Genomic DNA, 12,817 nt, shown 5'->3' on the forward strand with positions numbered 1-12,817 from the left:
GATGTATTAATGTGTGATATGAGGGTAGGGAGGTTAGGTGTCTTAGTACATGGGTGGGAGGTAGGCTATTAATTTAATGGTGACGTTTAGGTGGGGGCTAATTATTTAATGGGTACTATTTTATTTGTGGGGTGCTGGTGGGTCAATTAAATTTATTGTTGGGGCTTTTCAATTTAATGGTAGGGTCTATTAATTTCAGGTGAGGTATTTATCTGTTTTGCAGTCACAAGAATGCTCTCTGTATTGTATGGTGGTCATAGGAATGCTCTCTGTATAGTATGGCAGTCATAGGAATGCTCTCTGTATAGTATGGCGGTCATAGGAATGCTCTCTGTATAGTATGGCGGTCATAGGAATGCTCTCTGTATAGTATGGCGGTCATAGGAATGCTCTCTGTATTGTATGGCGGTCATAGGAATGCTCTGTATAGTATAGCGGTCATAGGAATGCTCTCTGTATTGTATAGCGGTCATAGGAATGCTCTCTGTATTGTATGGCGGTCATAGGAATGCTCTCTGTATAGTATGGCGGTCATAGGAATGCTCTCTGTATTGTATGGCGGTCATAGGAATGCTCTCTGTATAGTATAGCGGTCATAGGAATGCTCTCTGTATTGTATAGCGGTCATAGGAATGCTCTCTGTATTGTATGGCGGTCATAGGAATGCTCTCTGTATAGTATAGCGGTCATAGGAATGCTCTCTGTATAGTATGGCGGTCATAGGAATGCTCTCTGTATAGTATAGCGGTCATAGGAATGCTCTCTGTATAGTATGGCGGTCATAGGAATGCTCTCTGTATAGCATGGCGATCACAGGAATGCTCTCTGTATTGTATGGTGGTCACAGGAATGCTCTCTGTAAGGTATGGCGGACACTAGGAGGCTCTTTATATTGTATGTGTGTATGTCTGTGTGTATATATATATATATTATATATATATATATTCATTTCGTGCGATGCTGATAAGGGGGCACGATGGGATAAAGATGGCTCCATGGCACGGTGTGATAAAGAAGAAACTGTGATGGAGGGCACAGTGGGATGAAGGGGCAGTGTGATACAGATGGTACTGTTACATTTGTTTTAATTTGTTTCAGTGAGTTTTATTTCAATAACCAATTCATTTTTTATACAGCTAGCATGAGATAGCTGCATTTAAAGTACTTTGATCTATGGAGGCTTATTACATAAAGATCCTTACAAAGCCAGACCGAGAAGAATGGGGAGGGAGGTGGTTTCAGTGTGTTCTAGAACTTGTAAAGAGCTAGCTACGCCCCCCACAGTAGGTTGACCACGCCCACTCGACAATTGACACTCCCACTTAGATGGGGGGCGCCGCTTCCCTATCTCGCCCAGGGCACTAAAATGGCTAGTTACGGCACTGGTCACAACCTCTTGTTTGAGGTGATGGCAGGGCAGGTTCATGCTTTTTTGATGTGCCTCTAGTCTGCGGTAGGCACTGGCTGAATGCCGAAAGTGTCCAGCAATTTTGCGCGCCACTACAAGCATCTCCTGCACACCCCTATCACTCTTGAGGTAATGCTGCATCACCAAATTAATGGTGTGGGCAAAACATGGGACGTGCTGGAAATTGCCCATATTTAATGCCCGCACAATGTTACTGGCATTGTCTGACACCACAAATCCCCATGAGAGTCTAAGTGGGGTAAGCCACTGGGAGATAATTTCCCTCAGTTTCTCTAATATGATGTCAGCGTTGTGCCTCTTATTAAAGCCTGTAATACACAATGTTGCCTGCCTTTGCACGAGCAGCCATTTTGTAGATGCTGCTACTGATGCAGCTGTTGCTGTTGCTGCGGAAGGGGATGCATCTACCCAGTGGGCTGTCACAGTCATATAGTCCTTCGTTTGCCCAGAACCACTTGTCCACATGTCCATGGTTAAGTGGACAGTGGGTACAACCGCATTTTTAGAGCACTGAGGACACTTGATCGTACTTCTCTGTACATTTTTGGTATCGCCTGCCTAGTGAAGTGGAATCTCGACGGGATTTGGTACCGGGGACACAATACCTCCATCAACCCTCTAAATCCCACTCCACTGATGGCGGACACCGGGCGCACGTCTAACACCAACATTGCAGTTACAGCCGCAGTTATACGCTTTGCAATAGGGTGACTACTATCGTATTTGGTGGTCATGGCAAACGACTGTTGGACGGTCAATTGTTTTGTGAAAGACTTAGCGGTCTTACGACTTCCCCTCTGGGAAGATGACCGACTAACAGCAGCAACAGCAGCAATGGCAGTAGTAGGCGGTACCCGCTGCAGGATTCCTCGGATGAATCCCGTATTGAGGAGGACTCAGTCTGGCTGCTGACTTGGGCTGCAGGACTGAATCTGATGGAGATTGTGGAGGAAGTTGACGAGGAGGGTGTTGCTGGTGTGTATCCAACTGGACCACGGGATTTAGGTGTCCCTGTACCGATGAGGGTCCTAGCCTCAGTTCCTGAACTAACCACTGAACTATGAAGGTTATTCAGGTGACGTATAAGGGAGGATGTTCCTAGGTGGGCAAGATCCTTACCCCTGCTTATTTGAGCTTTACATAAGCTACATATGGCCATACATTGGTTGTCTGGATTTGGATAAAAATAACTCCAGACCGAAGAGGTGCATTTTTTGGTCTTCTGACCAGGCATGACGATGGGCTTTTTCATCCCATGGACATCAGCTGTTTCCCCCCCTGGTGCCTCATTTACAATAACCACATCACCATCCTCATCATCAAGTTCCTCCACAGCGCCAGCTACATCATCAATAGGCTCCTCCCGAGCCACCTCTTCCCGTACAGTGATGGGAAGGTCAGGCTTGACAACCACCAACACCCTTGGACTCGCCTTGATGATTTGTGATAATTTCTCTTTAGAAGGCAGAGTTGTTTGCTGTTTTGTTGCTGACAGCATAACTCTCTTCAATTTTTTGGAGGGGGGGGGGGAGGAGGAGGAGGGATAAGATCCGTGGGTGAAGCTGAACCACTAGTCATGAACACGGGCCAGGGCCTAAGCCATTCCTTGCCACTCCGTGTCGTAAATGGCATATTGGCAACTTTACGTTTCTCCTCAGATGATTTTAAGTTTCTCTTTTTGCTACTTTTTCTTAACTTGGGCTTTTTGGATTTTACATGCCCGGTACTACGAGATTGGGCATCGGGCTTGGAAGACGACGTTGAAGGCATTTCATCGTCTATGTCATGACTAGTGGCAGCAGCTTCAGCATTAGGAGGAAGTGGGTCTTGATCTTTCCCTACTTTATCCTCCAAATATTTGGTCTCCATTATATGTAGCACAAGATACTGCAGAATGTGTGAACTTGGTAATATTGCAGTACCAATGGACTTATACTGCTGGATTGGTTTTGCAAATTTGGTTATAATTACTTTTTTTAAAAAAAAATTTATTTTAATATTTTTTATATTTTTTTTTTTTAATTTTTAAAAACTTGGGAATAATGGGGAAATAACTATGCCCTTAGAAGCACAGAGCACAGGACACAGCACCACTGGACTGAACAGGACACAGCACAGGACCCAGCAGCACTACGGAACTCAGCAGGACAGAGCACAGGACACAGCACCACTGGACTGATACTGCAGAATGTGTGAACTTTGTAATATTGCAGTACCACTGGACTTTTACTGCTGAATGTGTGAACTTGGTAATATTGCAGTACCAATGGGCTTATACTGCTGGATTGGTTTTGTAAATTTGGTTATAATTATATATATTTTTTTTAATTTTTTTATTTTTTTTTACTTTTTTTTTATTTTTTAAAAACTTGGGAATAATGGGGAAATAACTATGCCCTTAGAAGCACAGAGCACAGGACACAGCACCACTGGACTGAACAGGACACAGCACAGGACCCAGCAGCACTACGGAACTCAGCAGGACAGAGCACAGGACACAGCACCCACTGGACTGATACTGCAGAATGTGTGAACTTTGTAATATTGCAGTACCACTGGACTTTTACTGCTGAATGTGTGAACTTGGTAATATTGCAGTACCAATGGGCTTATACTGCAGGATTGGTTGTGCAAATTTTGTGGTAATTAAAAAAAAATTAAATTAGTTTTTGGTATTTTTTTAAATAACTTTTTTTTATTTTTTTTAAACACAGGGGAATATTGGGGAAATAACTATGCCCTTAGAAGCACAGAGCACAGGACACAGCACCACTGGACTGAACAGGACACAGCACAGGACCCCAGCAGCACCACTGACCTCAGAAGGACAGAGCACAGCACACAGCACCACTGGACTGATACTGCAGAACACAACACAAACACAGCACAGCACAGCACAGCACAGCACAGCACAGCACAGCACGAGATCTACCAGGACAGAGGACCACCTAACACACCCTCCCTCTACCCTGATCAATGCCCGAGTGAAGATGGCGGCGACTAGCGGGGAATTTATAGGATCCGAGTATCGCGAGATCCGACAACGGGATTATGAGTCAGAGCCTCAGTTTCAGATTTGAATTTGGCGCCAATACCCGGATCTGTCTCGGATCCGACTCGGATCGGCAACGTTCGGGTGGGCTCGGATTTCAGAAATCCGAGTGCGCTCATCTCTAGTTAATTTAGGTAATTCACACAAATACATGCTGATAGTCTAGTGAAATATAACCTTATACTTGATGAGTAGCCACATCACTGAAAGAGTCCCTTGGTGGAATGCACAGTGGTCAGTAGAACACAACTTTATAGGAGGATCACATATAATTGATTTGTTTAGTTTCAAACGTAAACTTGTAGGGCAGCTTAAGTGAGGCCTGCGTGTTTACAAGGATTTTGAAACTTTTGCTTAAACAAATGGAGTGTAATTACACTCCCCAAAACTATGTTAAACTATAAAACTATTGTATTTATTCAAAGGCATCTTTAAACGCAAAAAATCTGTCTTTTTCTGATTGAGCTTCAATTTCCAGTTTGACAAGATATTCCAGTTTAGCACTGGCAGATATGTTTAAACAGCTTAGTCATCTTCACAAAAAAGCATATGTATAGTATAATTATATACATAGATTGAACTTTCTTTGATAAATCTACTACTTTATCTTACATCTATCTAACCCTCTACAAAGGAAAAAACCGGAGGTGTTGCCTATAGCAGACAATCAGATTGTAGCTATCATTTAGTATATTATAGCAATTATGGCTACAATCTGATTGGTTGCTATGGACAACACGTCCACTCTTCCTTATCAGAAAGGTTGTTAAATGCACCCCACAGTGTGTTATTGCATTTGTGTGTGTGTGTGTGTATATACGCTGTATAAATTATATATACATACACAAACAGCTATATCTAATTGCAATATAGATTATTCTAGGTGTAAAATTTATAAATTATATTTTATACTATACTTTACAAATTGTTTGGTGACATTACATTATTATATTACTGTTTCTTTGATTGTCACCATTCAAAAGTTACTAGTTACTGTATTTCCATATCATACAACCAAAATAATACTACATTATGATGTCTTCTCTGTTCCACATAATACCCAGTGCCAGAGCTGGATTAAGGCTCTGGGGGGGCCCGGGGCACTTTAGACAGGGGGCCCCTAAAGTGTACTATGGCTATAATTTTAGAAGAATACACATACAATGCTGTGTGCACTACTGTTAGGTGCAGGCAGCTCCCCCTTCATGAGTAGAGCAGTGTGAAGTGGGATATACCTCCCAACTGTCCCTGTAGTCGTGACAAAGTCCTGACTGAGTGGGTTAGTCCCCAAACTCAGGACTGCCCCACCAGAATCAGGACAGTTGGCAGAATGTCCTGCTCTCTCCTAACTGTTCTTCCCGCTTTCAATACTTGTTGCTGCCGCTTGGGTCCTAAGCTCAGTTGTGCTTGTCTGGATCCTGGAATGTTGGTTCCCTGTTTGGAAATAGAATTGGTACATGACATATAGAAATATCAGCAATGAGTGAACACAGTAGGCCTCCCTGCCTCTATGCAGTCCGACATTAAATGAAAACAATTCATGTTTTATTATTAGTGCCCCTTTCCTGTAACCAGCCTGACTGTAAAATAATTTTATTCATCTTTAATAAAAAGACCTATTGCCCCCAAACAACCCCAACATTAAATTAATAGTAATTACATTTATTAAATTAACCAATTTCCTACCATACATTAAATAACTTGCATTCACTTTTAAGAAATAGCAATCCTTTTTCCCAAACTCTGCCACACAATTAATAGAGCCCAAACCACCCCAACATTAATCATCCCACCCTACATTGATAAGTCTGCACTAACCCCACTATTAAATTTAATTGCCCCACCATCACCCCAGAAACAAAATAACACCCATTAATTAGCCACTACCTACCTCACACATTACATTGCCATAAGCCCCCTAGTGCCCTCACACATACTACATTACCACAAGCCCCCTGTGTCCTCACACATTATATTGCCACAAGCCCCCTGCTTCCCTCACACACATTATACTGCCACAAGCCCCCCTGCTGCCCTCACACACATTTATACTGCCACAAGCCCCCTGCTTCCCTCTCACACATTATACTGCCACAAGCCCCCTGCTTCCCTCTCACACATTATACTGCCACAAGCCCCCTGCTGCCCTCACACACATTATACTGCCACAAGCCCCCTGCTGCCCTCACACACATTATACTGCCACAAGCCCCCTGCTGCCCTCACACACATTATACTGCCACAAGCCCCCTGCTTCCCTCACACACACTACATTGCCACAAGCCCCCTGCTTCCCTCACACACACTACATTGCCACAAGCCCCCTGCTGCCCTCACACACACTACATTGCCACAAGCCCCCTGCTGCCCTCACACACACTACATTGCCACAAGCCCCCTGCTGCCCTCACACACAGACTGCCACAAGCCCCCGTGTCAAAACACACACACACACACACACTTACCTTGCCCTCTGCTGTGTATTACTCTGCGCTGCTCAGACAGGAAGTGAAATAAGCACTTCCTGTCTGAGGCCAATCAGCAACAGGCAGCCTCAGGATTGGCTACCTGTTGCTGCCACTGACCACCAATGATGTTTTTATTAACTTTCTTTTTCACCACCCCTCCCCCACTCGCGGCACACACACCACCGCGAGCGGGGTGGTGAAAAAGAAAGTTAATAAAAACATGCAGCAGCTTCTCTCCTCCCAGGCAGTGGGGGGCCCTCAGAGAGAGGGGGGCCCGGGGCACATGCCCCCTGTGCCCCCCCTTTAATCTGGCTATGCCCAGTGCACTGAAGATCATACCGAATAAAAAGCAAAAAATTATCTTAATCAAAGCATCTTAACCACAAAGATCTTACAGAAATATGATCGTCCAAGCTTGAAAATTTTGATTGCCCTGTACTTGAAAAGAATTGTATCATTATGTATTATGAGCAGACTGAATAATCATAAAAAATGATATGGGATACAGGGGTGGAATGAGTAGATTTTTAGTTTTGTTCTGCGCAGAGGGGCTCACAGGCATTTCCACTCCACCAAAGATCTGGCAGAGATAGTGTCTCGTCCTATACTTTTAATGGGGCACATATTGCTGAACTTTTGTTCTCCTCTTTCTGTCTCCCTCCCGTGAGAACCATTTATTTATATAGATGGCTGTTTTAGCTGTCCCTGGGATATACACAATAGGAGCTCCCCTGTGCTCTCTGCAGTGGAAACCATTGTACCCAGAAAGCACCATTGTGCAGTATACCAAGGCAATGTAAATAAACAATTCACCCTAATGATATAAAGAAATAACCGAAGAGCAGATAGTGTGTGTGCGATATATATATTTATATATATATATATATATATATATATATATATTTATTTACACACACAGATCAGTCATAACATTAAAACCACTGAAAAGCAGCAGGTAAGTCAGGAAAAATGGTCAAGCGTAAGGATCTGATTGACTTTGACAATTTACAATTTTACTTTATATTTCGCATTGTTAATACAATTATTGCCATATCTAATAAATTTTAACTAACTACAATAAAATTTGTAATTTTAGTATATCTATACCAACTAAACAAAAAAAAAAAGAATGAGTCTATAAACTGATATATAAGAGAGTGCCAAATTGTGATGGCTAGAGGATTGGTTCAGAACTTCTCCAAAAATGTTAGGTCTTGTGGGGTATTCCTGGTATGCAGTGGTTAGTACCTACCAAATGTAGTCCAAGTAAAGACAACTGATGACAGGGTCATGGGCGCCATAGACTCATTGATGCTCGTTGAAGGCGAAGGCTAGTCTGTCTGCTGCCACAGAAGAGCTACTGTATGTTACGGCTAACGGTTTTATCATAAACCAGTAAAAGCAGATGGAGAGGTCTTCACCTTTAGCAGCCGCCTTTCCCGTAGAGCTCGTAATGCTCACAGGTACTTGGATGCCCCCAGGTCTTATACTCAAAGTAGTACAGGTTTATGAACATACCGTAGCGCAGAGTAGCGGGGTGTAGAATCAAGCGTAGTCAGGAAACAGGCCAAGGTCATAGGTCTGAAGCAGGTAACATGGTCAGAAACAGGCAAGATGTCAGGGCTGGCAGCGATCAAGGGAGGTCCGGGTCACAAAGCAAAGGTCAGGGCAACAAGCAATCAATCAAGGTCCAGGATCCAGGTAGAGGGTCAAAAACACAGAAGTAAATCCAAAGTTCAGCAAACAGCACAGGAGCAGGCAAGCAGACAGGATTCTGAGCGCTATAACCAACAGGGAGGTTAAGCACTCCCTGCCTTAAATAGGTAGCAGGGCCAATCACAAAAGAGGAACACAGGCTTGGCAATCAGGCTCAACAATCTGCTAATTAACCCTGTAGGGGCTGGAGGTATGAGGACACAGCTACCCAACAGGCTCCTCCTATCCCATAATAGAATAAAAACCACCTAATGGAATTTGCTGAATGCAGTTCGAAAATACAAATGTATATATTATGTATTTGCGCGCGCGCCCAGCTGTAGATCACGCCAGAGAGTGGTGCTATCTGCAGGGAGCGTCCCGGCCGTTGTCCTGGCAACGTTCCCCATCTGTCCCGACCGTTGTCCTGGCAACGGTCAGGACAGATGGGGAAATTACGTGCCGGTCGTCATGGTGACAGCCAGGACGCTGCTGGCGCTAAGGCAGAGAGCCGCAGTTGGCGAGTGCACAGCCACGGCTCGTGACACTGTAGCACAAGTTGCTGAAAAAGTTAATGCTGGCTATAATAGAAAGGTGTTAGAACACACAGTGCATCACAGCTGGCTGCGTATGAGGCTACATAGCAGCAGACTGGTTAGAGTGTCCATTTTGATTCCTGTTCACTGCTGAAAGCACGTACAACGGGCATGTGAGCACTACAACTGGACCACGGAGCAGTGGAAGAAGGTGGCCTGGTCTTATGAACCACGGCGATTTTTTTTACATCATGTGGTCGACTGGGTGCGTGTGTGTTGTTTACCAGAGGAAGAGATGGCACCAGATTGCTCTATGGGAAGAAGGCAAGCTGGCAGATGCAGTGAGATGCTCTGGTCAATGTTATGCTAGAAAACCTTGAGTGCTGGCATTCATGGATGTTATGTGGACAACGACCCCAAACATACAGCCAAGAACTATCTTCAGCGTAAAGAAGAACAATGAGTCCTGGAAGTGATTATATGGCCCCCACAGAGCCCAGATCTCAACATCATTGAGTCTGTCTGGGATTACATGAAGAGACATTTGAATTTGAGCAAGCCTATATCCACAGAAGATCTGTGATTGGTTCTCCAAGATGTTTGCAACAACCTTCCTGTCGAGTTCCTTCAAAAACTGTCTGCAAGTGTACTTAGAAGAATTGATGTTGCTTTGAAGGCAAAGGATGGTCACACCAAATATTAATTTGATTCAGATTTCTCTTCTGTATATTCACTTTACATCTTGTTAATGGGCAAAAATAAACTATTAACACTTCTATTGTTGAAATAATTCTTACTTTGCAGCATTTTTTCCACACCTGCCTAAAACTTTTGCAGTATTGTGTGTATATGGGCCAGTCTGACCCTGGCTACATTGTGTAATCTAATCTAACATTGTCAAAAAATGATACAGCTCTCTACTGGAGCCCTGCCTGGTGCCCTGTCTCACCCCGAGATGCCTCCTCACGCTGCCGCTGCCCTCGACTGACTCTCTCAGCCAGTCGAGAAATGACAACACACAGCCAGTCCTCCTCGCACTCTTGCATCCTGCCTGACCCGACTCCCAGCTGCCGCATACCACCGCAGACTGCGGCCTCTGCCTTCGATCTACCCGGCCTCTACCTCCCATCCTCCACTCACCGCTTGGCCCCACTGTGCCGATGGACGCTCATCCTGGTCCTCCTGCCTGACTCCCGGCTACCTTGAGGTGCACTTCTTGGGCGCTCCTGGATCTTGCTGCCTTGTCTGCCGGCCGCCGCCATTTCCACCTACTCTAGGCCGCGGCTTGGGCCTTTCAGCTGCTTCCGGTTCCAGTTGCCTCCTGTAGCCTCCGATCGGCTGTTCCTGCGAGTCTGCGACCTGCTCCACTGCCTCCGTGGCCTGCTCTGGCGCCTTCGGTTCTGTGACCTGCTCCATCACCTACTCCGGATCCGTGACCCTCCATTACCTGCTTTCTTCTGCCTGCCATGGCCTGGTTCTTCCGCCGCCTGGTCCGCTGCCATCTCGTCTCCTGCTGCCTGCTACTTCTTCCTGTGCCAGCTGCCTGTCTACCCGCCTCGCCTCCCGCCGTTTGATCCACGCACATTGGCCTGGTTCACGCTCCCTGGTCTCTGGAATTGCTCTGGTACACAGGCCCCATCTCTGCCTCCAATTGGACCTCTGCATAGCCAGATCCTGATCGCTGCCTGGACTGCTACAGTGACTATCTGCTGTAATCGGCCCTGCACTCCACCACCCCGGTCTCTGGACTCTGATCTCTCCAACCTGGACTCTCCTACCTCACACCTGGTACCGGCTCTCTGAAGTCTTCATTTACTTCTTTTACCTTCTTTCAATTGCATTTACTGGAAGTTAATCTTTTTACCTCTTTTAATTTTATCATTTTGTACCGTATTGTACTGTACTTTATTTTAATTTATTGCACCGTACCTTTATTTGCTCTATTTCACTTCATCTGCACTTATTTTAATTTTACTGCACTGTATATTTTGCATTTCATATTGTCTCCGCCTCTGCCTTTGTTCTTTTATTGTACAATGCCGCCCCGTACCTTTCCTATACCTATCCTTTCCCCCAGCCCCCTTCTCCTGCCCAACCCTCACTGCCCTGCCTCTCACCCTCTCCCTCGCCCTACCACCCCTGATAATCTCATCCGCATCTCCCCTGCTCTCTCCCTCCCTTTCTCATGTGCCCTCTGGAACTCCAGGTCTGTCCGCAACAAACTATCCTCCATCCATGACCTCTTCATTTCCAAATCTCTTGATCTCCTTGCCATCACTGAAACCTTTCTTACTTCTTCTGACACTGCCTCTCCTTCACCCACTCCACCAGGCCGGATGAGCGTCCTGGAGGAGGTGTGGGCCTCCTCCTGTCCCCTAACTGCACTTTTCGGGTAATTCCTACCTTACTTTCCCTCTCCTTCTCCTCCTTCGAAGTTCACTCCATCCGTCTCTTCTCCCCTATCCACCTCCGTGTCTCTGTCATCTACCGTCCCCCAGGCCCCTTGTCCCTCTTCCTTGACAACTTCGCTGCCTGGCTCCCCCATCACCTCGCCTCTGACCTGCCCTCCATCATACTTGGCGACTTCAATATCCCCATTGAAAACCGTTCTGACCCCGCCACCATCAAACTTCTCTCCCTATCCTCCTCTCTAGGGCTCACCCAGTGGACCTCCACCCCCACCCACTGTCTTGGTCACTCCCTCGACCTTGTTTTCTCTAATCTCTGTGATCTCTCCGACTTCTCTAACTCTCCATTCCCACTCTCTGACCACCATCTCCTCTCCTTCACTCTGTCCTCCTCCCCTACTCCCCCTTCGCCTAAAGCCACCCTAACTAGGCGCAACCTCGATGCTATTGACCCGATCTCCTTCTCCTCCTCTCTTGAGTCTCTCCTATCTACCCTCCCCTCCCTGGCCTGTCCTGACCAGGCGTCCTCTCTCTACAACCTCTCCCTCTCCACTGCCCTGGATGCTGTCGCTCCAGCCTCCGCTATCCGCCGTCGCTGCCTCATTCCTCAACCCTGGCACTCCAAACTCACCCGCTTCCTCCAAAGGTGCTCTCGCACTGCTGAACGCCTCTGGAGGAAATCTCGTTCCCTGGCCGACTTCCTTCACTATAAATTCATCCTCTCCTCTTTCTGCTCCGCCCTCTCCCTCGCTAAACAATTATTTTTCAAATCCCTCATTTCTTCCCAGTCCTCCAACCCCCTCCGCCTCTTCGCCACTTTCAACTCCCTCCTCTCTCCCCTCCCCTCCTGTCCCGCTCTCCCTCTCTGCTACTGACTTTGCCACCTTTTTCTCTTCCAAAGTTGAGGCCATCCGACTTAAGACCTCCTCCTCCCCCTCTCCCGCCACCCACACTGCCTCACCTCCCAACAACAACCAACTTTGGAGCTCCTTTCGTCCCACAACTGGGGAAGAAGTTCGCTCCCTCATCCTCTCCTCCCTCTACCTGTCCTCTTGATCCCATCCCCTCCCACCTCCTTCGCTCTCTTTCTCCCACTGTCTGCTCCTACCGCGCTCACCTCTTCAACTTATCTCTCTCCTCCGGTGTAGTCCCCTCCTCCTTTAAACACGCCCTTATCTCTCCCATCCTTAAAAAACCTAATCTTGACCCAACCCCTCTCGCCAATTATC

Source organism: Mixophyes fleayi, chromosome 4 (assembly GCF_038048845.1).
Source record: "Mixophyes fleayi isolate aMixFle1 chromosome 4, aMixFle1.hap1, whole genome shotgun sequence".
In the NCBI taxonomy this organism is placed as follows: Eukaryota; Metazoa; Chordata; class Amphibia; order Anura; family Limnodynastidae; genus Mixophyes; species Mixophyes fleayi.